This window comes from Dermochelys coriacea, chromosome 5 (assembly GCF_009764565.3).
Source record: "Dermochelys coriacea isolate rDerCor1 chromosome 5, rDerCor1.pri.v4, whole genome shotgun sequence".
NCBI lineage: Eukaryota > Metazoa > Chordata > Testudines > Dermochelyidae > Dermochelys > Dermochelys coriacea.
In genome coordinates, this window is record NC_050072.1 from 111,459,854 (window position 1) to 111,484,400 (window position 24,547).

Genomic DNA, 24,547 nt, shown 5'->3' on the forward strand with positions numbered 1-24,547 from the left:
AGGAAGAAGGTGAAGGGAGTCCTGCAGAAGCAACATAATTCCCATGGAGGGAGGGAGCATTTCACATCACTCTCTAGTGATTTCTCCTCTGGCTAACGTATATAGTAAGAATGATTGCAGGCTATATGTCCGGTGCTCAGGATCCAGCAAGAGGACCACAGGATGCTAAGCATCTGTGGAAGGCAGACAGTGAAAGCAAAATAGAGGCTGTTTGGGGCCTCTGAAAGGGACTCAAAGATAGCCTCTTGCCAGATTTTTTAAAATGGCTTATAAAATACTGGGTACACCTTCCTGAACATGCATTCTTTTGCATAGATTTGTGGGCAGGTAAAAATGTATTTGAGCATGAAATACATTTGTGTTTGCAAAACTGCTCAAAAGATGCACCCATGCACAAGAATTTAGACATAGAAATTGCATCCATTATTCTGGAGAAAAGGCTGATATGATATCCCTTTGAAAATCTGGCCATTCAAATCCATTTTCACAGCAATGCAGGGTCTCACAGACATCTATAGGGTTTTGTGCACACACACCAACCGGGGAAGAGACGCCAAAGTTGCACCCTCTTTCCTATTGTGCATTCCCTCTTTATTTAATGTTTTTAACTGAGTTCTGTTTTTTTCTTCACTGTGAATGAAATCCTTGTCCCATGAGCAAAGCCTAAGTGAAAAGTTTCAGCCTGTAAATATTACCAGAGGCTGGATCATTCTTGCACTGGACCATTTCCTCTGCATTCTCTCTCCTGTCCTGGATGCCTTAGATTTGGATTGGCAGAATTTTGTGGTTGTATGAGACAGAAAAGAATTTTGCATCCCTTCTCCCTCCAAGTATTGCAAATGGGATTTACAAACGAATTGCAAAATTGTTAAGTGTGTTTCTATAAAGAGCTTTATAACCATTACATATCAGGGCACTTTGTATTTACAAAGTGTTTTTTTAAAATATCTGGCATTTTATTAAATAATAAATAGTTGCAAAACCCCAAAATAACTGCTTGTGGTGAGGCTCAACTGGTATTATTTTTTTTGCCAAAATATTATTTGCTTAAAAAAAAATCCATTGCTTTTGGAGCATGTCACTCCTTTTTGACTTTAAATGGGAAATGTAAGGGGGATTTTCATAGAACAAGAAGGGAAAAAGTGAAACTGTCATGGCTTACAAAAGCCATATTTAATTTAAAAAGATTTTCCCTATGTTCTGTGTGTTAACCAAGAGATGTGTGCAAATGCTTGAAAAGATCTGCAAGAGCATAGAACGCACTCAGTCCAAGCCAAGGCCCATCCTGCAAACATTCCCGTGAGTAATTTTACTCATGTGAGTAATTTGGTTGCAGTCAAAAGGGTGCTCAGTTGTGTAAGTGTTCAGGACTGAGCCTGCAAGTAGGCTCAGTAGCTGCTGACCCTGTGGAGACTTTACGGGTTATATGCCCTATTGCAATGAGGTAACTTCCCTTTAAGGTGAATTTTACCAAACATGGCAAAACAAGTCTAATTCCTTTCCAGGGGCAAGCTGGTTAATGAGGATGACTGAACACAATACCCTAGGTGTGGTCTTCCTACAGCTCTATGCCACCCTGCTCCTTGCTAATCCTAGTGTTTCAAATATGGAATGGTTTATAGGTGTATGAAGGTGATACCCTATGTACAGTTCTCTGTACAGACATAAAATTGTTTTGTGTAGCACCTTTCAAACAATCTGTATCCCAAAATACTCTCCAGAGTTATCTCCTAGAGATATTCTAAATAGTAGCCGAGGGAGAAATTAAGTAGTACAGGTAATGGTATAAAGAAATATTTTCAGCGGAGACTTGAAAAGAGATGAAGAGTCAGTGAGGCATAGACTGTACCAAACAGCCACCTCAACAGAGAAGAAGGATCTCACACCAGCTGTGACAAGAGCTTGTGGAAGGGCAGGGAAGAAAGCAGCACCTGATGAGCAGAGGGAGAGGGAAGGATCTAGACAGACAATGCCCTAAATTCTGTCCTTAGACCCTTGCATGCCTCTTTTGTTCAGTAAATGAAGGCTGTGTGTAAGGGTCTGAGGTCAGAATTTAGTTTTCTCACCCCTGTACACTGGCAAAAATCATGAGCACTCTGTTGACTTAAATTTACTAGTGAAAATGGGATTTGAAATCTGACCTCCCATCTGGGAAGTGGAAGAAGAATATGAAGGGTTTTAAAAAACAAGGAAGATAGATTTATACAGGATCCTGAAAGGAATGGCATACCTGTGGAGTGGAGGGCAGGGGTGATGTGGTAGCACTTCTTTTATCTATACATGAAGATGCAGAAGCAATAGTGTTTGTATGCTGAAACTGATGGGAAAATGCAATTACTAAATGTGACAAAGATGCCCCCTTCCCCGTGTCCCCTAAGAACTAGGATTATCAAAGATAGTTTCCCATGAGTGTCCAGTCTAAGAAAAACTCAGTTTCATATAAATTGCACTGGCCTCTCTCAGTTTATCCAAGTAAGGACAATGATAGAATTTTTTCAATCCCTTAAATAACGTGGAGGCTAAATGAAGCTTAACTAATGAAATGGTGAGACACCAATGAAAGTTTTTCTGGCATTTTTTTGTTTTGTTTTCTGTTATTATAATACCACACCTTTTGCCTTCTCCTTAGCCCATACATGACAATGCATTAAAAGAGATTTCATGACAAAAGTTACTTCAGGATTCACAATATGTTGCTATGGTGCATGCTGCTGAAGAGAATAAGCTAATGGGCTCTCTGCTTAATGTGATTAGAGCTATTATTGACATAATGCCAGGAAGACGCAAAACCATTAGCATTACACTACAGCTCACTTCAGCCTCTACTCAGATTTAGCATTTGATCCACAATTTTAATTTTGCTCTGCTCTATTCAGAGCTGCATTACACAAAATGCATAATTAAAAGCTGCTGTGATTCTCTCAACTTCTCAAATTAAAAACATAGCAAACATTTGCAGTTCTAATCCACTAGAAATTAATAAATCAAACATGGTCTTTTATCTGGATTCCTTGGTGCAATTCAGGCTGCATATTGGGAATATTTCACTGCGCAGCAGAGAGAACTGCAGTAAGAGCCACTGCTCAAAAGAAAGATCAGTCTCTAAAGCCTGCAATGCAATACACTGAGGACTTGGAGGGCAGCAGAATACTGATAGCCTTGTGATTTCCTAAAGTTAAATGGGGAGCTGTTTCTTTATACTATCTCACTATAAATCCTTTTAATTCATTTCCCTTTATTAGCTAACTTGGTCAGTGTACACTAGAGATGGGTAAACGAAGGGGTAGTTTTGATTTTGCAAACCCCTGTCTATCAGGTTTAGATTTTTCAACCAAATGCAGGAGGGATTTAGATCCTAATCAAAGGCATTATTTTACTCAAACTCCTGGTATCCCAAATCTTGTGATCTTATCTCAGCACCTTTCCCTGACAGCCAATAGGGTCCTATAGAGACATGAGGTGCTCCCATACTAATTTCAGCTCCCCAGTCTCAGATAGTCTAACCATTTAAGTGACGTATCTGAACCTTCTAGCAACACTGAGAATTGCTGAGAGTGATAGTTCAGTGCATTACAGTGCTGACCTGGTCAGAGCCTAGTTCAAAAGGATGCAATAGGACAGCAAACTAGAGAAGCATCCACTGGTGCAAGGAAGAACTGTGTGTGTAGTGTGAACCAACATCCACACTTTCACTGCTCTACTATTTGAGAATTTTTGTCTTATTTCCTTCACATAGTTTCCACTGGGCAAATGTTGGGGTTTTATCCTGGGCAAGTTTTCAGAAGATTCACTTCATTTTTACTTGTACATTTTTTTGGCTGTGTGTGTAAAAACTTCCATTCCTTCTGTGAAAAATATGTGAAATGAAATTAAGAATATGAGAATTACCATTCACACCCACTTAACAGCCTCTTTACACTGCCAGAGGGCATATGTGTAAATGAGAATCAGGCCCAATATGTAATTCTAAATGGCCTGATAATAATTTGGTTGAATGTTAAATGTGTATTTCTACAATATGCCATAAAGAGGTGTGTAATCTTTAAGATTTAGGCATAAATTGCAAATATACATGTATGCACAAGAACCCCAAATTGAATTAATGTAGTGGCACCTATGCTTGGTACATACAAAAGTGGAAATCTGACCCACTTGTGTGTGATAAGGAATTCAAAATTAAGGTTGAGAATCCATTTCTAAATTCTATCAGGATGTCCAAGTCTTGCTAATGATACAAAGCTCTTTCTAAAGGCCTCAGACCAGTGTTTAGAATTTACATGCAAATGAACTATAATAGCTTTGCCTAGCCAGATTATTTAAGGAGTGAACAAGGTTTCATCTTAATTCTCTAGATAATTTGTTTTAAACTAAACCTGTAGGGCCAAATTCTGTTCCCATTTTACTCTGATATAAATCTGGGTAGATTCTGACCTTGATATTACTCAAAATGTGTGTATCATTAATTCTTCTTGTTGCACAGATCAGAACTACAGTATTTCCCACCCTCATTGTTCATAGACAGCACAATTATAGGACATGCTATGTTTTTCTAAAATGAGTGTCATGATATTTTTCACAATTAAAAAAAATTTTAAACTTACTTTTGCTTATAATAATTTTGCTGGAAGCATCAAATTTCTGATCCTTCCTTTCTTTATTGAAAGTTTTCTCTCTTATGGGTGCACATTTGGCAAATTCCTATAGCGTTGCTGAAGAGTGCTGGGCTCCTGGTATTGATTTAATGGTGCGCGCGCGCGTGTGTGTTTTAAGAAAAAGACAATTAAAGCCTTTATTTTAGCATTTGTTTCTCCCACTTTACATACACACATAGGGGCCAGCACAAGCCTAAAGTAAATTTCTATCAAGTGGACAGACAAAAAATTGCTAATTTAAAGTTAAGGTTGCAGCAGTAGTACATATACCCATTAGAAAATATATGTATCAAGAATGTTACAGGTAATTAAGCATTAAAAAAAAAGTATGAAACTGATCAATTAAGGTATCAGAGATCAAAGACCCTTAACCTTTCATATGTTCTCCTTAAAAATGCACACATTTTCCGCCCATAAACTTAAGTTCACAAAGATTTCACTTGCATAATGACAGGTTTCAGAGTAGCAGCCGTGTTAGTCTGTATTCGCAAAAAGAAAAGGAGTACTTGTGGCACCTTAGAGACTAACAAATTTATTAGAGCATAAGCTTTCGTGAGCTACAGCTCACGATGAAGTTAGCTCACGAAAGCTTATGCTCTAATAAATTTGTTAGTCTCTAAGGTGCCACAAGTACTCCTTTTCTTTTTGCAGAGATTTCACTGTACAACTTTTTGATACAAGTCATTAGTGTGTGAAATTCTGGTCCCACTGATGTCAATGGGAATTTTGCCATTGACTTCAGTGGGGCCAGGATTTCACCCCATGTGCCTGGTCCTCTTTTCCTCTTGCTGACATAGGCCCTTACCATCCAAAAGCGAGTTTGTGTTCTTGGATCTACACTGACTACTAGCTGCTGGCATCCATGTGTTAGAATCATAGAATCATAGAATATCAGGGTTGGAAGGGACCCCAGAAGGTCATCTAGTCCAACCCCCTGCTCAAAGCAGGACCAAGTCCCAGTTAAATCATCCCAGCCAGGGCTTTGTCAAGCCTGACCTTAAAAACCTCTAAGGAAGGAGATTCTACCACCTCCCTAGGTAACGCATTCCAGTGTTTCACCACCCTCTTAGTGAAAAAGTTTTTCCTAATATCCAATCTAAACCTCCCCCATTGCAACTTGAGACCATTACTCCTCGTTCTGTCATCTGCTACCATTGAGAACAGTCTAGAGCCATCCTCTTTGAAACCCCCTTTCAGGTAGTTGAAAGCAGCTATCAAATCCCCCCTCATTCTTCTCTTCTGCAGACTAAACAATCCCAGCTCCCTCAGCCTCTCCTCATAAGTCATGTGCTCTAGACCCCTAATCATTTTCGTTGCCCTTCGTTGTACTCTTTCCAATTTATCCACATCCTTCCTGTAGTGTGGGGCCCAAAACTGGACACAGTACTCCAGATGAGGCCTCACCAGTGTCGAATAGAGGGGAACGATCACGTCCCTCGATCTGCTCGCTATGCCCCTACTTATACATCCCAAAATGCCATTGGCCTTCTTGGCAACAAGGGCACACTGCTGACTCATATCCAGCTTCTCGTCCACTGTCACCCCTAGGTCCTTTTCCGCAGAACTGCTGCCGAGCCATTCGGTCCCTAGTCTGTAGCGGTGCATTGGATTCTTCCATCCTAAGTGCAGGACCCTGCACTTATCCTTATTGAACCTCATTAGATTTCTTTTGGCCCAATCCTCCAATTTGTCTAGGTCCTTCTGTATCCTATCCCTCCCCTCCAGCGTATCTACCACTCCTCCCAGTTTAGTATCATCCGCAAATTTGCTGAGAGTGCAATCCACACCATCCTCCAGATCATTTATGAAGATATTGAACAAAACGGGCCCCAGGACCGACCCCTGGGGCACTCCACTTGACACCGGCTGCCAACTAGACATGGAGCCATTGATCACTACCCGTTGAGCCCGACAATCTAGCCAGCTTTCTACCCACCTTATAGTGCATTCATCCAGCCCATACTTCCTTAACTTGCTGACAAGAATGCTGTGGGAGACCGTGTCAAAAGCTTTGCTAAAGTCAAGAAACAATACATCCACTGCTTTCCCTTCATCCACAGAACCAGTAATCTCATCATAAAAGGCGATTAGATTAGTCAGGCATGACCTTCCCTTGGTGAATCCATGCTGACTGTTCCTGATCACTTTCCTCTCCTCTAAGTGCTTCAGGATTGATTCTTTGAGGACCTGCTCCATGATTTTTCCAGGGACTGAGGTGAGGCTGACCGGCCTGTAGTTCCCAGGATCCTCCTTCTTCCCTTTTTTAAAGATGGGCACTACATTAGCCTTTTTCCAGTCATCCGGGACTTCCCCCGTTCGCCACGAGTTTTCAAAGATAATGGCCAAGGGCTCTGCAATCACAGCCGCCAATTCCTTCAGCACTCTCGGATGCAATTCGTCCGGCCCCATGGACTTGTGCACGTCCAGCTTTTCTAAATAGTCCCTAACCACCTCTATCTCTACAGAGGGCTGGCCATCTCTTCCCCATTTTGTGTTGCCCAGCACAGCAGTCTGGGAGCTGACCTTGTTAGTGAAAACAGAGGCAAAAAAAGCATTGAGTACATTAGCTTTTTCCACATCCTCTGTCACTAGCTTGCCTTCCTCATTCAGTAAGGGGCCCACACTTTCCTTGGCTTTCTTCTTGTTGCCAACATACCTGAAGAAACCCTTCTTGTTACTCTTGACATCTCTTGCTAGCTGCAGCTCCAGGTGCGATTTGGCCCTCCTGATATCTTTCCTACATGCCCGAGCAATATTTTTATACTCTTCCCTGGTCATATGTCCAACCTTCCACTTCTTGTAAGCTTCTTTTTTATGTTTAAGATCCGCTAGGATTTCACCATTAAGCCAAGCTGGTCGCCTGCCATATTTACTATTCTTTCGACTCATCGGGATGGTTTGTCCCTGTAACCTCAACAGGGATTCCTTGAAATACAGCCAGCTCTCCTGGACTCCCTTCCCTTTCATGTTAGTCCCCCAGGGGATCCTGGCCATCTGTTCCCTGAGGGAGTCAAAGTCTGCTTTCCTGAAGTCCAGGGTCCGTATCCTGCTGCTTACCTTTCTTCCCTGCGTCAGGATCCTGAACTCAACCAACTCATGGTCACTGCCTCCCAGATTCCCATCCACTTTTGCTTCCCCCACTAATTCTACCCGGTTTGTGAGCAGCAGGTCGAGAAAAGCGCTCCCCCTAGTTGGCTCCCCTAGCACTTGCACCAGGAAATTGTCCCCTACGCTTTCCAAAAACTTCCTGGATTGTCTATGCACCGCTGTATTGCTCTCCCAGCAGATATCAGGAAAATTAAAGTCACCCATGAGAATCAGGGCATGCGATCTAGTAGCTTCCGTGAGTTGCCGGAAGAAAGCCTCATCCACCTCATCCCCCTGGTCCGGTGGTCTATAGCAGACTCCCACCATGACATCACTCTTGTTGCACACACTTCTAAACTTAATCCAGAGACACTCAGGTTTTTCCACAGTTTCGTACCGGAGCTCTGAGCAGTCATACTGCTCCCTTACATACAGTGCTACTCCCCCACCTTTTCTGCCCTGCCTGTCCTTCCTGAACAGTTTATAACCATCCATGACTGTACTCCAGTCATGTGAGTTATCCCACCAAGTCTCTGTTATTCCAAGTCTCTGTTAATCCAACCAACTTGTTGCTATCAAGTCCAGCGTATACTGGGCATACTGTTCTAAATTCAGTAAGTAGTCTTGAGGACTTCATAAGTACTGTATGCCCTAGGTCAGCTGGGAAGTAATGCAGATCAGGGATCAGAGATTTGGCTCTGAGAGAGGAGTGATAACATGGAGTCCGGGGAGACTAGTCAGCATTCACACTTTTCTGTGTTCTGTGTAAATCTAGTATTTACAAGAATCAGTTCTTCTACAAGATTTCCCCGTTCACACCCTTTTTCCATGTCAAAAGCTTACATACAAGTTTTTTCTCATTGGTTTTTGAAAGCAAAATTTTTATACAATGAAGATTTTCTGGTGACATATTTTTCCCCAGTTGCTTTCGTGATGGTGACCCATGTATTACTTAGGAATTTTGCTAATATTATTTTTAAATGGCTTGAAAAATAGTCTGTGTACAAAATTCTGATGAAAACTATTCAACAGGTGATATCTTGAGTTAGGTTTTCAAAATACAGATACTCAAACATTAGAGATGTTGCTGTTGCAAACATTAAAAACAAAAACAAAAAAAGACCCAAGTCACTTTCAAATCTCCCCAGATGAAAAATATTTAATCAAATTCCTTAAAGCGATCAGATCAAATTCTGCTTCACCCAGGAAAAGTAACATTATTTTCAAAACATTACTATTTCCCCCTATAGTTACAAGGGAACTGGAGAGTGAAAAAATGGCTTCACAATATAATATTGGTTGCAACCTCAGCTATGGAGAGACTACTGGACTTCATAATCAAAGAACCTTCTGTGGTTTATAGTGCTGGCCCAAGATTCAAAGATGGAGATAAAGATAGTTTTCTCCGTGAGGATGCATGGCATCACAGAATGTTGTAGTAAGCTCCTTCTTCAGGTCTGGTTGATATTTGTGTAAGAGTGATGAAGTAAAAGGATGTGTGCCAAATGTATTTACCTTTACTCCAACAACAACTTTTACCATCATTACAGTCCATTTCCTTACCAGTACTGAATTAATGGATTTGGATAACTCTTCTGCCAAATGTACTGTACAAAACCAATTAAAGAAATCTTAAAAGATCAAAAGCATCTCATGGTCCCAGTGTGTCTGTACCAATTGGCTGACCCTGTAGCTAATAAACATTTTAAGAGTAAAGCAATGAAAACAAAAACGAGTGTGATCTCTGGAATAGAATACCACCGCCAGTAAGCACCGCAGAGATATTTATGTTGAAATCATGTCTCATGTCAGATTCATAGCAGAGCAATCTTTCTCCCCTCCCTCACTTCACTGAAGTGATGAGCTTAAAGCTGAGGTAATGATCAGCCCAGAAAAAGGACCGAGGTTGTCTTTCTGCCTTCCACACCATTCCTCCACTGAGAGTGCCAAAGTATCTGAAATGTAGGCAGCCTGGAGGCTTATCAACACTGGAAAAGTCAAAGAAATAGTTTGTCGTATCAGCCCTTGACTGAGAGCTTAAAGCTAAATCAATTCTCCTTCATTTTCACATATGGATAAATTAAATATCACTTCAGCATAAAGTGAATGATAAAATAAATTAACAATTGAATAAGTAATATAAATGAAGTAAATTTAATAATTAAGTCTGTTATCTTCTTAGGTTGAACTCCTGCACTTACAACTCCTATTCTCTTCAATGGGAGCTACCTGCATGGACTAACTGCAGGATAAGGCCCTAACCCTGAGTAAAAAAAACTTTGCAGTCATTTTTTTAAAACAAGTTGGCAATACCAGTGATTTACAAACTCCTTATTTCTCATCCTTCTTTTTACTTTGCCTCTCCAGAGTTCATTTTTTCCCTTGCAATTTTACATTTGTTGAAAAATTTGCACTTACTTCTCCAGACTTGTGCTGATCTTATCTCTGTCAAGGTAAATTGAAGCTTGTCTTCACTCACCACTCTACCCTCAGCCTTAGCCCAGACCTGAGCCTTCCTAAATGTATTTAAGGCACAAGAATATTGTGAAAAGAAAAAGTCATGTGGTCAGTCAGATGAAGCATAAAGCAGAGGCAACAGGTAGTAGGGGTATTACAGTAGCTGACTTATGGTATATTTCCACCAAAACTCCATCCAACACTGATTTCCTTACACAGACTTAACTTTCTTTACTTGGTTTTAAACCTTTGCTTCTTCAAGGCACAAGTGATAGTCTGAGTCTCATCTCACTTACAGATGTGTAATTTAATAAGAGTTGCTCTTGATTTACACCTCTGCAAGTAGATGAGAATCAGGTCCAAGACATGTTCAACATGAACAGGAAAACTCACCAGCAGCCACACACCAAAACTCAGTACACACAGTCAGCAAGGTGTTAACCTGCAGTCTTTTTTCTAGATAATCTATCACTTAATTTCCGATTTTATTCTTCAGTGAACACAGAATGTTCACCCTAAAAACATTTTAAAATGAAAAGACTGTTACATGCAGTAAGAATAGATCATCTAATGTACAATTGCTTATTAGCTGAGGAAGTGTGTGACCTAAATTAACCACATGAATGCTGGTGGAGTACATTGGAGTACCTCACAGGGATCTCAGTGGGTTTTTGTGTGTGATCAAGAATGAAATAACTATGTTATGTATTCCATTGCATCCATGTCTCCCATTGCAAAAGGGACTTTTCAGTTCAGAATAAAGAGAGGAAGCACAATACTGATGCTAGTGAGTGGCTGAGCAGGGTAAGATTAAGGGCTCAGATGAAGACAAAGGGATGTGTTTTCATCCCACTGCATGGGGAAATATATAATGGGAGGGATATATGTGTATGTGTAATTCCTCATGCACTACCATCAGAAATTGTCCTATTACAGTACTTGATGCGTATGAAATTGCCCTAAAATCTCCCTATGTAAAGCTAAATGCTTGTATAACAAAAGTGGAAGCAGAGAGTATTCTTGGCATCCAAGAATGGCAAAAGGAAGTTCAACAAACAATTACCTCACATGCACAAAGGCAATTTTTACAAATACAAGTTTTATTACTCTAATCACAACTTCAAACCTTGTTTGCATGCTTCTGCAGAGGAGAAGCGAATGTTCAGTGTTCATGAAGGATGGCAGTAAGGGGAGAGTAACAGGGCCAGGCACAGGGTCTGATTCTGATCTCACATACTAACTCAGTAAAGTCAGTGGAGTTGCAATGGTTTAAAACCAGTAACAAGTCTGCCTGGAAACAGGCCCACAGCATGGGTCAATGCCATGCACAGCCCGTACAGCTCTGCCAAGGAATTTCTATCTTGACCTGCGGAATATCCTAGTTGCTGCTGTTCGCCAGCTACAAGGCTCCCCTCAGAAGACACTGTCAATCATGCCAGTGAAAATGCATGTTTTTCATGATGACCACATGACAAACACCTCTCATTTTCAAATAATAATCTTAAACAGGTTTACATCTAGTTCTCCCCAGGGGCTTACAGACAGCCCTCCAATGTGAAGCAAACACTTACCAGCAACCACATACCACACAACAAAAAACACTAACCCAAGAACCTATCTTTGCAACAAAGCCAGTTGCCAACTCTATCTGCATATCTATTCAAGAGACACCATCATAGGACCCCATCACATCAGCCACACTATCAGAGGCTCGTTCACCTGTACATCTACCAATGTGATATATGCCATCCTGTGCCAGCAATGCCCCTCTGCCATGTACATTGGCCAAACCGGACAGTCTCTACGCAAAAGAATAAATGGACACAAATCAGATGTCAAGAATTATAACATTCAAAAACCAGTCAGAGAACACTTCAACCTCCCTGGTCACTCAATTACGACCTAAAAGTCACAATTATTCAACAAAAAAACATAAAAAAACAGACTCCAATGAGAAACTGAAGAATTGGAATTAATTTGCAAACTGGACATCATTAAATTAGGCTTGAATAAAGACCGGGAGTGGATGAGTCATTACACAAACTAAAAATTTCCCCATGCTAATTTTCCCCCAACTGTTACTCATACATTCTTGTCAACTGTTTGAAATGGGCCATCCTGATTATCACTACAAAAGTTTTTTTTCTCCTGCTGGTAACAGTCCACCTTAATTGATTAATCTTGTTAGCGTTGGTATGGCAACCCCCATTTTTTCATGTTCTGTGTGTATATTTATACACATATATCTCTTCCTACTGTATTTTCCACTGCATGCATCTGATGAAGTGGGCTTTAGCCCATGAAAGCTTATGCGCAAATAAATTTTAGTCTCTAATATGCCACAAATACTCCTCGTTTTTTATGAATCTAGAAGTAGTTAGAACAAGTTTATTATAAAGGAGACCAAAACGAGGGTAAAAAATATGAAGATAAACAAATCAATACGATACTGTCTATCAGGGTATGTTTATAAAAAGCTATTTATTTATATTTAAGCTCCTAGCACATTTTTGGTGCTATATGAACTAACAGGGCCAGATTCTGCCTGCTTTACTCGTGTTGATAGTACCTTCCTTGTCAAAAAGCACCACGGAATTCAATGGACTCACTGCCACAGTAAGAACCCACACAACGTGAAAAGAGGGGGCAGAAGCTGGTCCACAAAAATAATAATGAACGAAGATACAAATGGATACTTGTCTTGAGTATTTACTTATTGGTATTTAAATTTAGTTATGCCGTTAAGGGCTAGGCAATTAAATATAGTTGTACAGCTCCTAGCCTCTGTGGGGCTGCAATTCTGACTCTGGGTCTCCAGATATTACCACAATTCAACTAACAAATAATCACAGTATGCAAATTAATCAAAATAAACAATCATTTACACAGTTTTAACCAAGTAAATATCAGTTTCTGGGATCAGCCCTAAAACCACCATAAATTGAGGACTTAAAAAAAGAAGAATAAAAGAACAAAAAAAAAAAGCTGCCAAAAAGCAAAGTTAAATATTGTTCAACACACCCTCATACAAGAGAGGATATCATAAGCAATATCTTGATTGAATAAAAATTGACAAAACTGTGATGCATCCATTACACCAGAAGCAGGAGAGTGTTCAGTTTGTAAGAAAAATCACAATAGCTTTAGCTTTAGATGGATATTTACTCAGTTAATAATATAGAATATGCAGGTCAGAGCAACATGGTGTACAGTATCTACCTGTTACTACTCTGGAACAGTTTGAATGACCAAAAACAATACTGAAAATATGGTGTTATGTGATGATAATAATAATAATATAACCATAAAATTATTAATAATCACTAACCGCCTGGGCTTTAACAAGTTCTTCTGCAGAGTATCCCAATGAAGTGAGCTCTGGACTGACCTGAGAATAGCACCCTTATCGCTTTCACAGTCCCCTTTATCTTTTATTCATTAATGCAAGCAAATGGGGAGTGACATGAAATTTTAGTGGATGCAGAACCCTATGCTCTTTGGACAGTTTATGGGATTTGCTACTTCTGCGATGGTTTGGACATTTAAAAAAAAAGACAAAAAGCATGCTCAGAAGAACAAAGTAACATATTTACTGCTGGCTGTTAAATTACATCCTTCAAGTTATAGCTAATGTGCTTTCCAATACGGGAACATTACCAAGGGGTCAGCATTACAGCATTAAAATTTTAGACACCAGTGCTCTCAGGAGCAGTCTATGGTCTTACAAGCAAAGGAACACAAATAGAATGATGGAGTCACTGAACCACAAACAGTAGTTTTTAAGTGAAAAGTCATGCAAAGGTACAAGGGCCTCAGGTCTCTGGTGTAACAGGTACATCTATGTCTTCCTGTCAGCTTACTCAAGTGCTATTAAAGACTGATCCATCCATCTGAGTGGGCCCATTTGCTCCTTGCAGGTACAAATGGGTATTTGCTGTACATATGCGATTACACACTCACTTCCTCTGCCCCATGCTAACAGCATGTAAAACAAAAAAGCGCCATTTTATATACACAAAGGCACTTATCTGGGGCCCATGGGCTCTGAATACAAAGCACTCTGGATGGATTGATGGTAGTGAGGTGGGGACACAACAGGAAATGGACAACTGTGCATTTTCCCAGGTTAATAGTATAACGATTCTTTGTTACTTGTGCATTTCACTAGCTCATGCCACCGATTCCTCCAAAGCAGAGAAACAAGCTACAGTGGGAAAACAACCAGCTTTTGTACAGCCAAAGGCAACCAACAGAGCATAAATTGTCGGAAGAGTATGCTGAATTTTGGGATTTTGTCCCAAATTACTATTATCTTCTTATCTACTGTTTATCTTATTGTTTTCTTAAGCCTACAACATTCAAAATGCTTCTTTTGCTCAGCATAGGATGAGAGACGTGAAATTCTTTTAGCGAAGGCTAACTGTATCCATGACTTCCCAGATTATAAATAAATAAAAATAATGCATTTAAAAATAATTAGCAATGGGTTAGGTGCCATGTCATAAAAATAAAGGGAAGGGTAACCACCTTTTTTTATACAGTGCTATAAAATCCCTCCTGGCCAGAGGCAAAGCCCTTTCACCTGTAAAGGGTTAAGAAGCTAAGATAACTTTGCTGGCACCTGACCAAAATGACCACTGAGGAGACAAGATATTTTCAAATCAGGAATGGGGTGGGGGGAGGAAACAAAGGGTCTGTCTGTCTGTGTGAGGTTTTTGCCAGGAACAGATCAGGAATGCAGACTCAGAACTTCTGTAAAGTTAGTAAGTAATCTAGCTAGAAATGCGTTAGATTTCCTTTTGTTTAATGGCTGGTAAAATACATTGTGCTGAATGGAATGTATATTCCTGTTTTTGTGTCTTTTTGTAACTTAAGGTTTTGCCTAGAGGGATTCTCTATGTTTTGAATCTGATTACCCTGTAAGGTATTTACTATCCTGATTTTACAGAGGTGATTCTCTTACCTTTTCTTTAATTAAAATTCTTCTTTTAAGAACCTGATTGATTTTTCATTGTTCTTAAGATCCAAGGTTTTGGGTCTGTGTTCACCTGTACAAATTGGTGAGGATTTTTATTAAGTCTTCCCCAGGAAAGGGGGTGTAGGGCTTGGGGGGATGTTTTGGGGGAAGACATCTCCAAGTGGGCTCTTTCCCTGTTCTTTTTTTAACACGCTTGGTGGTGGCAGCATAGAGCTCAAGGACAAGGCAAAGTTTGTACCTTGGAGAAGTTTTTAACCTGGTAAGAATAAGCTTAGGGGGTCTTTCATGAAAGTCCCCACATCTGTACCCTAGAGTTCAGAGTGGGGAAGGAACCTTGACATGCCACATACACGGGATGGAGTTCTCCAGCCACAAACCTCTGGAGACCTGGATTTGAATTGCATGCACCATGGCAGGTGGAGTGAGTTTTACTGCTTGTATGAGCTCGGGGGCCTGGAAAATATAGAAAAAATAATTCACAAAACACCCACCCCAACCCTCTCCTCCCTCTTTTTTTTTTTTCCAAACATATTATTTTTCTCTCAACAAAATTAAACTAAACTGAAAGGCATTGGGTCTGTTAGAATTACACTCTCTCTAAAGAGTAGTGGCCTCACATGCGAAGGGCCAGGCTAGCATTTTAAATGGAAGGGCCTTTTACAGACTTCTTTGGACACAGAGAGAGAATCTTTCCCCACTATCCCTTCAGACACATTCATTATTTCAATGTAACTTCAGTGTGAAAGACACTTTCAGAAATATTTGAGCATCCCTCTACCAGCATTACCACTGTTCTCCCACAGGCTGCTATTAACAGAAAGAGTAGTGTAAGCTCATAATTTGTGCCTTTTATGCCCCTCTGTGGCCTATCCTCTGAATAGTCAGGTAGTCTTCAACATTGGAATTTGGCCTTGTGTTAAATTTTGAACAGTATCTGCCATTTTACACCTCAGAGCTCAGAGAAGGTAGTTGGTGTACAGATGTGACAGAATGTTTCTATTCCACAAAAAAGCTCCCTGTTTTTGACACACTGGAAAATGTACAGCCAGAGAGGGCTTGAGGCAAAGATGCCACATCAGCCTTACATCTGTCTGCTTTCATTTGTCTACAACTGTGCTTATAGATAAAACAAGTCTTCCAGATGTCATCACAAGCAGAGCTCATATGCTGACTTTACTGAGACACTATTGCTTGCTGCCAGAATAACAGAGTTGTAAAACTAAAATATTTAAACTGCGCTACTCAACACAACTTTGAATGTCACACAGGATCTCATTTCAGGATTAATTAATGTACACCCCAATAAAATAATCATGTGTTTTTAAAAAACAGAGCTAGCTGGCATATACTGTATTCAGCTTTTTTTTTTTTTTTTTTAAAATAACTGTTCTGATGGAATACAGTAGAACTGAACAAGTTGCCCATAAGGGAACAACATATATATTTCCCATATGTCTGGGAAGAAATACTGCACATGGTGCAGTATATGTGGTTATTTTTTGTATATTTCAAATTAAAAGTTTGTCTATTGTGTGCTGCAAGGATTATTTGTTATTGAAAACTAAAACAGGTATCAACTAGAAATGTATTTCAGTCTACAGTGGTTGCCATAAAAATTTTTACAATTGTCCTTGGCAAATAATTAATGTTACTGTAGAATTCATGGATTTCTCTATACGTATGAATAGTACAGTGAATTATTACAATGGCAAATCTGTAAAAACTTTCTTAGTGACCATTGTATTATAGATGATAGATGGCACTTAGGTGAAGTTGGTAAGATACTTTCTATTAGAAGACTGAGTTTTTAACTTCCTCCTGCTTTCAGGAGGGAGGGGGGCTCTTTTCCACCTGACATTTTATATATGTAGTCTTGAGCCTTTGGAATTTTTTTTTTAAAGTTTCACGTTAATCAGAAAAGGCATTTTTGAGATACAGGACTTTGAAAACATCTGGTTTTCACTTTTGGAAATCTTATGGTTCTTTATAGAGTCATACTTAAAAAAAAGCAGTTTTGCCTAGACACTTTAGATTTGTTTCATTCATTTGTCCTGAATGAGAATTAGTTCATAGGACTGTTTTATTCAAGGTTAGACTGAAAATGCTAATTTTTTCACTATGACAAACTGAATTCTTGAAAGCTGTGTCAGATTTTTGGGATGTAAACTACTTGAGAGGTCTTCAGGAGCTTACAAACAACTGCTGATGTAGCATTTATAAGCTCTGCAGGGCAAATAGCTTTGGTGCAAGAATTTAACTTTCAAAGATGCATTGAGCAGACCTTGTAAACACTAGGAGCCAAATAACTTCTGTTAAAGAAATCGTCGAAGCTCTGAGAACTTACAAAGTCTGCTCAGGTGTAACCTGACTTTTATAAGGTTCACAATCCCAAATGTAGGAGAGCTGTAAAGCGTTTGTAGTGGCTGTTGCAGAGCTTACAAGGTAAGAGGATGGTAACATCTTGTTGACTGCTGAAGACTTCTTTCAACTGTTACAAGGTTGTGCCTGAACTTAGAAAAGACTGGCTGCATCTGCAGAATTGGTAAGCTCTGTAGACAAAACCTACACTCCTATAAACTTTGTTGGACAAGTAACGGCAACTCAGAAGAACTTGTAAATTTGCTGAAATACCTATGGAGCTCATATGTTCCATTAATCAAATACTGTAGCTCCCTACTGGGGAACATACACTCTCATGTGGAGCATCTCAATTTTGAGGGGAATAATGGGGGAAAATTAGACCAGGTTTACACTAAAAAACAGGGTACATTGCTCAGGGGTCTGAAAAATCTACACCACTAAGCAAAAAAGTTATGCTGGTGTAGACAGCACTAGATCAACGGACAAATTCTTCCCTCAGCCTAGCTACCACCTCTTTGGGGGGTGGATTAATCACAGCGATGGGAGAAACCCTCCCACTGTTGTAGAGAGTGTCTATGCTGAAGCACTACAGTGGTGCAGCTGTGCTACTGTAGAGTTTCTAATGAAGAGAGCATTAATGAATTATTAAACTCATTTTGCCTGATCCTCACTCCACACTTCAGGGTATGAGGTTTTCAGGTACCAAGTTACACACTCATAATCAACACACTTTTTGTGCACTGCATTTGATCAAATAGATTAAAGTAACACTTTGGCCTCTGTGCACAATTTTTCTTCCAACAGTACTCTGAACATGCAACCTCACATTGTAATTTAAAGCTACAGTACAAACATGGATATGGTTACAGACTGTAGTAACAGAAGGATTTACTGAGCTTTCAAAGGTATCTGCGTGCATTAAGCTTTATAACACCTGCTAGCCTCTCTCTCCCCAGCTAATAGTTTTCAAACTTTATTTTTAGGGAGTACTATAATCCCAGGGGCTACATATAGCTAAGCGCTGAGTTCAATCCCTGGTCTGCTTTAAAACCAAATATTAAATTTTATTTTTTTAAATTTAGTTCTTCTCCTCTCTTGGCAATTGCTTGGGAAACATAAACATAAGTTAGCTCGGAGTGTGTGCTGTGCCCCACTCACAACCATGGAGTAGGGAGAGTGGAACGGGAGCCAGGTCATTAGTGAATATCCCTTTATGCATAAATGAAAGAGAGGAAATCAGCGATGATTTGGGCACATCTCCCCTAAGAAGGTGCCACTGTTGGTAGGGAAAGGCCAGGCACATGTCCAGAGGGACAGTGTTAAGGCACATGCCCCCAGCAGGAACTGGGACTATTACATTCTCTACTGTGATAACAGATGCAGAGTAACATTTTCAGAAGTGCCCAGATGACTTAGGAACCTAAGTCCCACCATAAATCCCATTGAATTTCAATCACATGTAGGCTCCTAAGCGCCTATGTCACATCTGAAAATGGTACTTAGGCTCCTAAATCTCTGAGGTGTTTCTGAAAATTTTAGCCAGAGCCTTATTTGCATGTCCTTTCACGAGCAATGTCCAGTGGAATTTTCTGAATACGATTTTAAAATCCATATATAAAAATATCATTGCAAGAAAACTGATCTTATGTTTTTTTAACACAAAAGAGAAATGGAAAGAGAAGAAATGCCACTTGTAGATTCTACCTCAAGGGTTTATATAGGATTGTGCAATGAACTTCATGCTTCTCTTGGCACACAGACCAGAAATGGCTGGCATGCTTACATTTGCTTGTTGTTTTGTGGCATAGTCCTTAGCTGTCAGAGTGAGCTCCTCCTGACCCACTTGATCCTGACCAAGGACATACAGCCAAGCGGGCTTTTCAAGTATCCTAAGCCAGTGGTTCTCAAACTTTTGTACTGGTGACCCCTTTTGCATAGCAAGCCTCTGAGTGGACCCCCTTATAAATTAAAAACACTTTTTAATATATTAATACCATTATACATGCTGGAGGCAAAGTGGGGTTTGGAGTGGAGGCTGACAGCTCACGACCCCCCATGTAATAACCTTACGACCCCCTGAAGGGTCCCGATCCCCAGTTTGAGAACCCCTGCCCTAAGCAGTTAAGTTAAATCTACCAAAATTGCATTTCGAGGCTTTCACTGAGCTCTTTCTTTTCAGGTACCATTCCTATCCTGAAATGAAGAATTCATTACACACACATGCCCCTACTAGATCATCAGGAACAGTTGCACTACTGAAATAGCTCTGCAGCTGAGAGCTTAGTCAGAGGCTGTATCGCCACTAACTAATGTAGTGTGCATTCTCTGGGAGACTAAACTTCTGATCTAAAAGTACAAGAGCCCCCCTGGTTACACTTACGGCACCATATTGGTGGTAACACATTCATGGACTGTCTTATCCTGTAGGTTTCAGTGGTTTATCTTTCAGTCATACATCTGCTGGCTTGTGTTCTATGAATGAGTGTCTGTAAAAATATAAAGGTGTGCTCTGTAGTTTCACTGAGATTTTTGTAGAAAGGGCAAGTCAATCTTGGAACCAAGCTGGCTTTTCTCTGTATCTTGTCTGAACATTCCCATCTTTTCTGGAGCTGATTTTGCTTAAACTCTTTGAAAATAAATCATTCCCCAAAGCACTCAAGATTTCCCTGAAGACCTTGACTGGTTTCCTGCTTCATAGGCTTCCACTCTTGTGCTGTACAGCTAATGCATTTTCAGGATGTTTGCTCTGATGCAAAGCTAACTTAGAAGTAAAAATAAACTACCAACATAATGTTAACAGTATACTATGCCTTTGCCAGGCTAACAATGTCAAATGCTGAAGTTATATCAACAGAGTTGGTGCTACTTCTGTAACACCCTCTTCTGTAACCACTTTTTCTGTTTCAGAGGAGAAAAATGGATTAAGAAGACCAGAATGATGATCATCCGGTCACTTATAAACACTAAGACTTAATTTCCTTCCATGAAGGAAGAATAAAAACAGTGATTCCAAATTTATGGGAGAAAGTGATGCTACTCCACTTACAACCTGGATACATTTTCAGCTTGGTGCATGATGCCGGAGGCATGCAGTTCTATATTCCCCACACACCACCCTGTTTATCTTCCTGTGGATATTGTTATTTTAAAGGAGACATGCTTTAACTTGTTTTCAGGGATGTCTATCTTTTGGTATTCATCAGACTCCAACAAATTCTTACCAACATTCAAATATATCAAGGTTTTGAAAAGCTTAATATTCAGAAAAAAAAGGGATTTTTTTCTTTTAGAACCCTCTTATTTTAACCTATGAGAGATGCAACTTGCTGATTAACCCGATCATCATCAATTTTAGCATACATTAACTTAATATAAAGGAAATGACATACCGGCCAGGGCATTCAAGTTACTGGAGTGTTAGTACTGCATACTGTGAACCTACAAGCCCACCAAGTTTTCCTGTAGGTCTGTATTAGAACACAATTTCATTTAAAAAAATAACCCAATTTAACAATTCAGAAGTTCTCATGTATGTTTTATAAAAATGTATGAGACCTCTAAAAACCACGGAGAGCCACAACTTTGAGCTGGCTCATTTGTTTCCATTTTATTACAGAACTGCATGGTGGGCATCAAGCTCTTCACTAAAAGTAGAACATTAAATCTTTATTCTAATCTTTTTAGCAGAATGATATTAATAGTTTAATATTATTTTGTCTGACTGATAAAATACCACTCAAATAAGAGCTAAGAGATCACTGAACCCTGGGAGAGTCCTCTGCGGGACAGTGGGGAGAGGAGAGGTGAAGGGGGGTAAAGAGCATTACTTCAAGGTATCTTCAAAAATAACACTTCCTCTTTCTTGTCAGGTGCGGTTACTATATTCTACTTATATCTCATTCTCTAGTTTGGGCTCCTACTTCATACTTTCTCTGAAATGCTGCTGTATAGAAATAAATCATATTATATTGATATCTTTTATTTTGTACAAGCTGGGTTTTATTTGGGGGGGGCCCTAATGAGATTATTGACAACTTTACAAAACCTCTTCCCCTTCTTTTTGGGCATGACTTTGTGCGAAGCAAAATGGTTGTGAGCAATGGAAACTTTACTTATAGGAGTACATTATAGCCTTATCCTAGAGGCAACAAACATTATTCATCTCAGGGTTTTCTATGCCGCTCACCACTTCAGCATGTAAACACTCAGATATTCTTGGGAGATCCTGGCAGCGGGAAGGAAGAGGATGAGCTTGGAAGCAAGGGGTAACTCTTTCTGAGCTTGTTGCATTTCATACCAATCCAGTTTACTACTCCAATAGTAACTAGCTGAACAGAACCTCTACACTGAATAGCATGCCCAGCTCAGTACTCACGGATTTAAATGAAATGGAATAAAGCCCCCAAACTCACAAAGCAAAGTGAAAAGGGGGAAGGGAGGGTTCAACAAAGAGATACAAATGGGATCTGCACACCGATGTATGTTCCTCTGCCAGACCTGTTACTTGCAGTACCCTACTAATCAAGCAGGCCCTACTTATAATTGAGATCAAAATGTTTTGGGGTTTTTTCCCTTTAAATAAAAGATGCTGCACACAAAGATTTACTACGAACTTGTGTTCTTTTACTCTCATTGCATTGTAGCAACTCCAAGGAGCTTAAGGGACAGGGAAAGCAGGAGCTCATGGCGAGTTAATTTGTGTAGGATGCAGTTTACTTTGTAAACCACATGAGTTAGTGTCAGCATCTGCCATGGATGAAACCTTCCCTTTCTAATGCTTACATAATGCTTGATGATTTCTCCACCCTTCCCCCCATCTTTTCTTGGTATTAGCATGGTGTCGTTTTGATAACTTCATGCACAACAAAATCCTTTTGGTTGTTTTGTAGCACTTCATAGGCTAAATGCTTCACTCAGAGAGCTAGAACGTTTATTGGAATCCACACCATTTTAGAATCGATTTCAATATCCTCAAAACTGCTTGACTTTAACCAAATTCGTTTATATAACTGCATGTTCATGGCTGTGGGAGGGGCTAGCAGGTCTACATTGCTTACATATGGTCAGAGATCAACCAATACATAACCCTTTATGTGTTTTAAGCACGTTTTGCTAGTTCAAAGAGCTCTGTTCTGTTTCTGTTCTAATTTTTGCCCACAAAATAGGCCCCCTACTTATCTCACTACTTGAAGTTACAATGTTTGATTATCTTTAAAAGCAGGAATACGGGATACAATAGTAATATTCCTTTATCATTATTACAAACACCACCACTCACCATACTGTGGAGTTATTCAAACAATCCCAGTGATCACTTTTACTACAGACCATTACACAGATCTCCCTTGCTTTTTATCTTATTTTATTTACTTCTAAAATTAGCTACAAAGTTTTAATAAAGGTGATAAACCAATTCCTATACACACAAACCTTTTTTCAGGGGAACATGCACAACCAATCAACTATATGGGGGGAGGGATAGCTCAGTGGTTTGAGCATTGGCCTGCTAAACCCAGGATTGTGAGTTCAATCCTTGAGAGGGCCATTTAGCGATCCGGGGCAAAAATTGGGGATTGGTCCTGCTTTGAGCAAGGGGTTGGACTAGATGACCTCCCGAGGTCCCTTCCAACCCTGATAGTCTATGATTCTATGATATGCACAGTACGTCCATCCCGAGCTGCATGGAAACTTGGAAGAGGATGGGAGAGACTCGCATACAGTCATGGTTTAGGACGCACTCCTCACTTCTTTGAAAACTGAATGAACTAAAGGAAAGCAAAACAAAAAGCCCCAAGGTCTCTGCTAATGTGCCATAGGGAAAATTGGGGATCTGAAAGGAATTTATCAGATATGCATGCAAAGTTCATCATAATTAACCGTTAAGGCTAGGTTTTCAAAAGAACGTAAGGAAGTTTGGCATCTAACTGAATTTCAATGGCATTTAGGCATCTAACTCCCTTAGAGTCCTTCGAAAATCCCAGTCTTAGTTCTCTAATTCAGAGGACACCATTAGTAGCTGTCCATATTTTTCTAGAACGGTACTGAGATAGATTCTGCCATTCCTTCCAGAGCACAGAGAAGTCTCAATATCTTTAAAAAATTAAGGTGCAATCATTAATGTGGGGAGCCGAGGGCCTTGTGTTTACTCCCTAAATTGGGGAGGATTTTCCCCTTCACAATGTGTGAAATTTCTGTTCTACAAATGTAAAAATGTTTTTAAACTCTTAAAAATGTTTTTAAACTCAAGAATATCTGAAAATTTGGTTCAGTGCAAAATGTAACTGGTGATGTTATGTATTAACAACATTGCTGTCCTGAGCAGAGCATCCATTAGAAGTGTGGGAGAACCATTAAAGAGTTCATTATCATCACCACCACCACCTCTCTCATAACCATAACGGTAGTTGGGTTACCATCATTGATGAGCAATCAACCAATTATCTCCACCCCATTAAAGAGTTAGGGGACTTCAAAAGGATTGAAGGAAGTTGGCATTTTGGGTGGGAAGGGTTGGCAAAAATATTAACCTGGAAAATATGAGTCCAAGCTTTTACTTTTTTTCCTTAGTCCCAAGCTTACGGCTTTCCTGAGTGAAGAAGGAATTCACATAAAGAAAGATTTTCACCTGTGAAGACTACCTTGTGTCTCAAAGGGGAGGAAAAAAACAAACAAAAAAACCCAGAATAAAACTACCCAATTGCTTCTGTAACCACTTCCCCTGCTGCGGTTTGCATGTGGTAACGCAAAAACAATAGGTGGTTTACAGATGCTTTCCACAACTATAGAAAAATATGACATTTAACTGTTTTTTCCTAGTGGTCCAATATTTTTCATCCCACTCTATTTGTAACTTCTGTCAAACCCAAGTTTATCATTTTAATACAAGAGTTGTTTGGCATTTGTACACACCCAACCAGGTATATATTAGCTATTTCAATCTTTCTAAGAGACATTTTCCCCTCATATTTTTGCATTTTTTATACATTCATAAGGCATTAAGCACTATAATTAG

At 39.7% G+C, this 24,547-nt stretch overlaps 1 protein-coding gene across 5 annotated transcripts in view; it reads right to left on the reverse strand.

The window, feature by feature from the left end:
* The window catches only part of BNC2 (basonuclin 2), a 453,328-nt gene that overhangs the window by 59,452 nt on the left and 369,329 nt on the right, over positions 1–24,547 (reverse strand). The window lies entirely within an intron of this gene.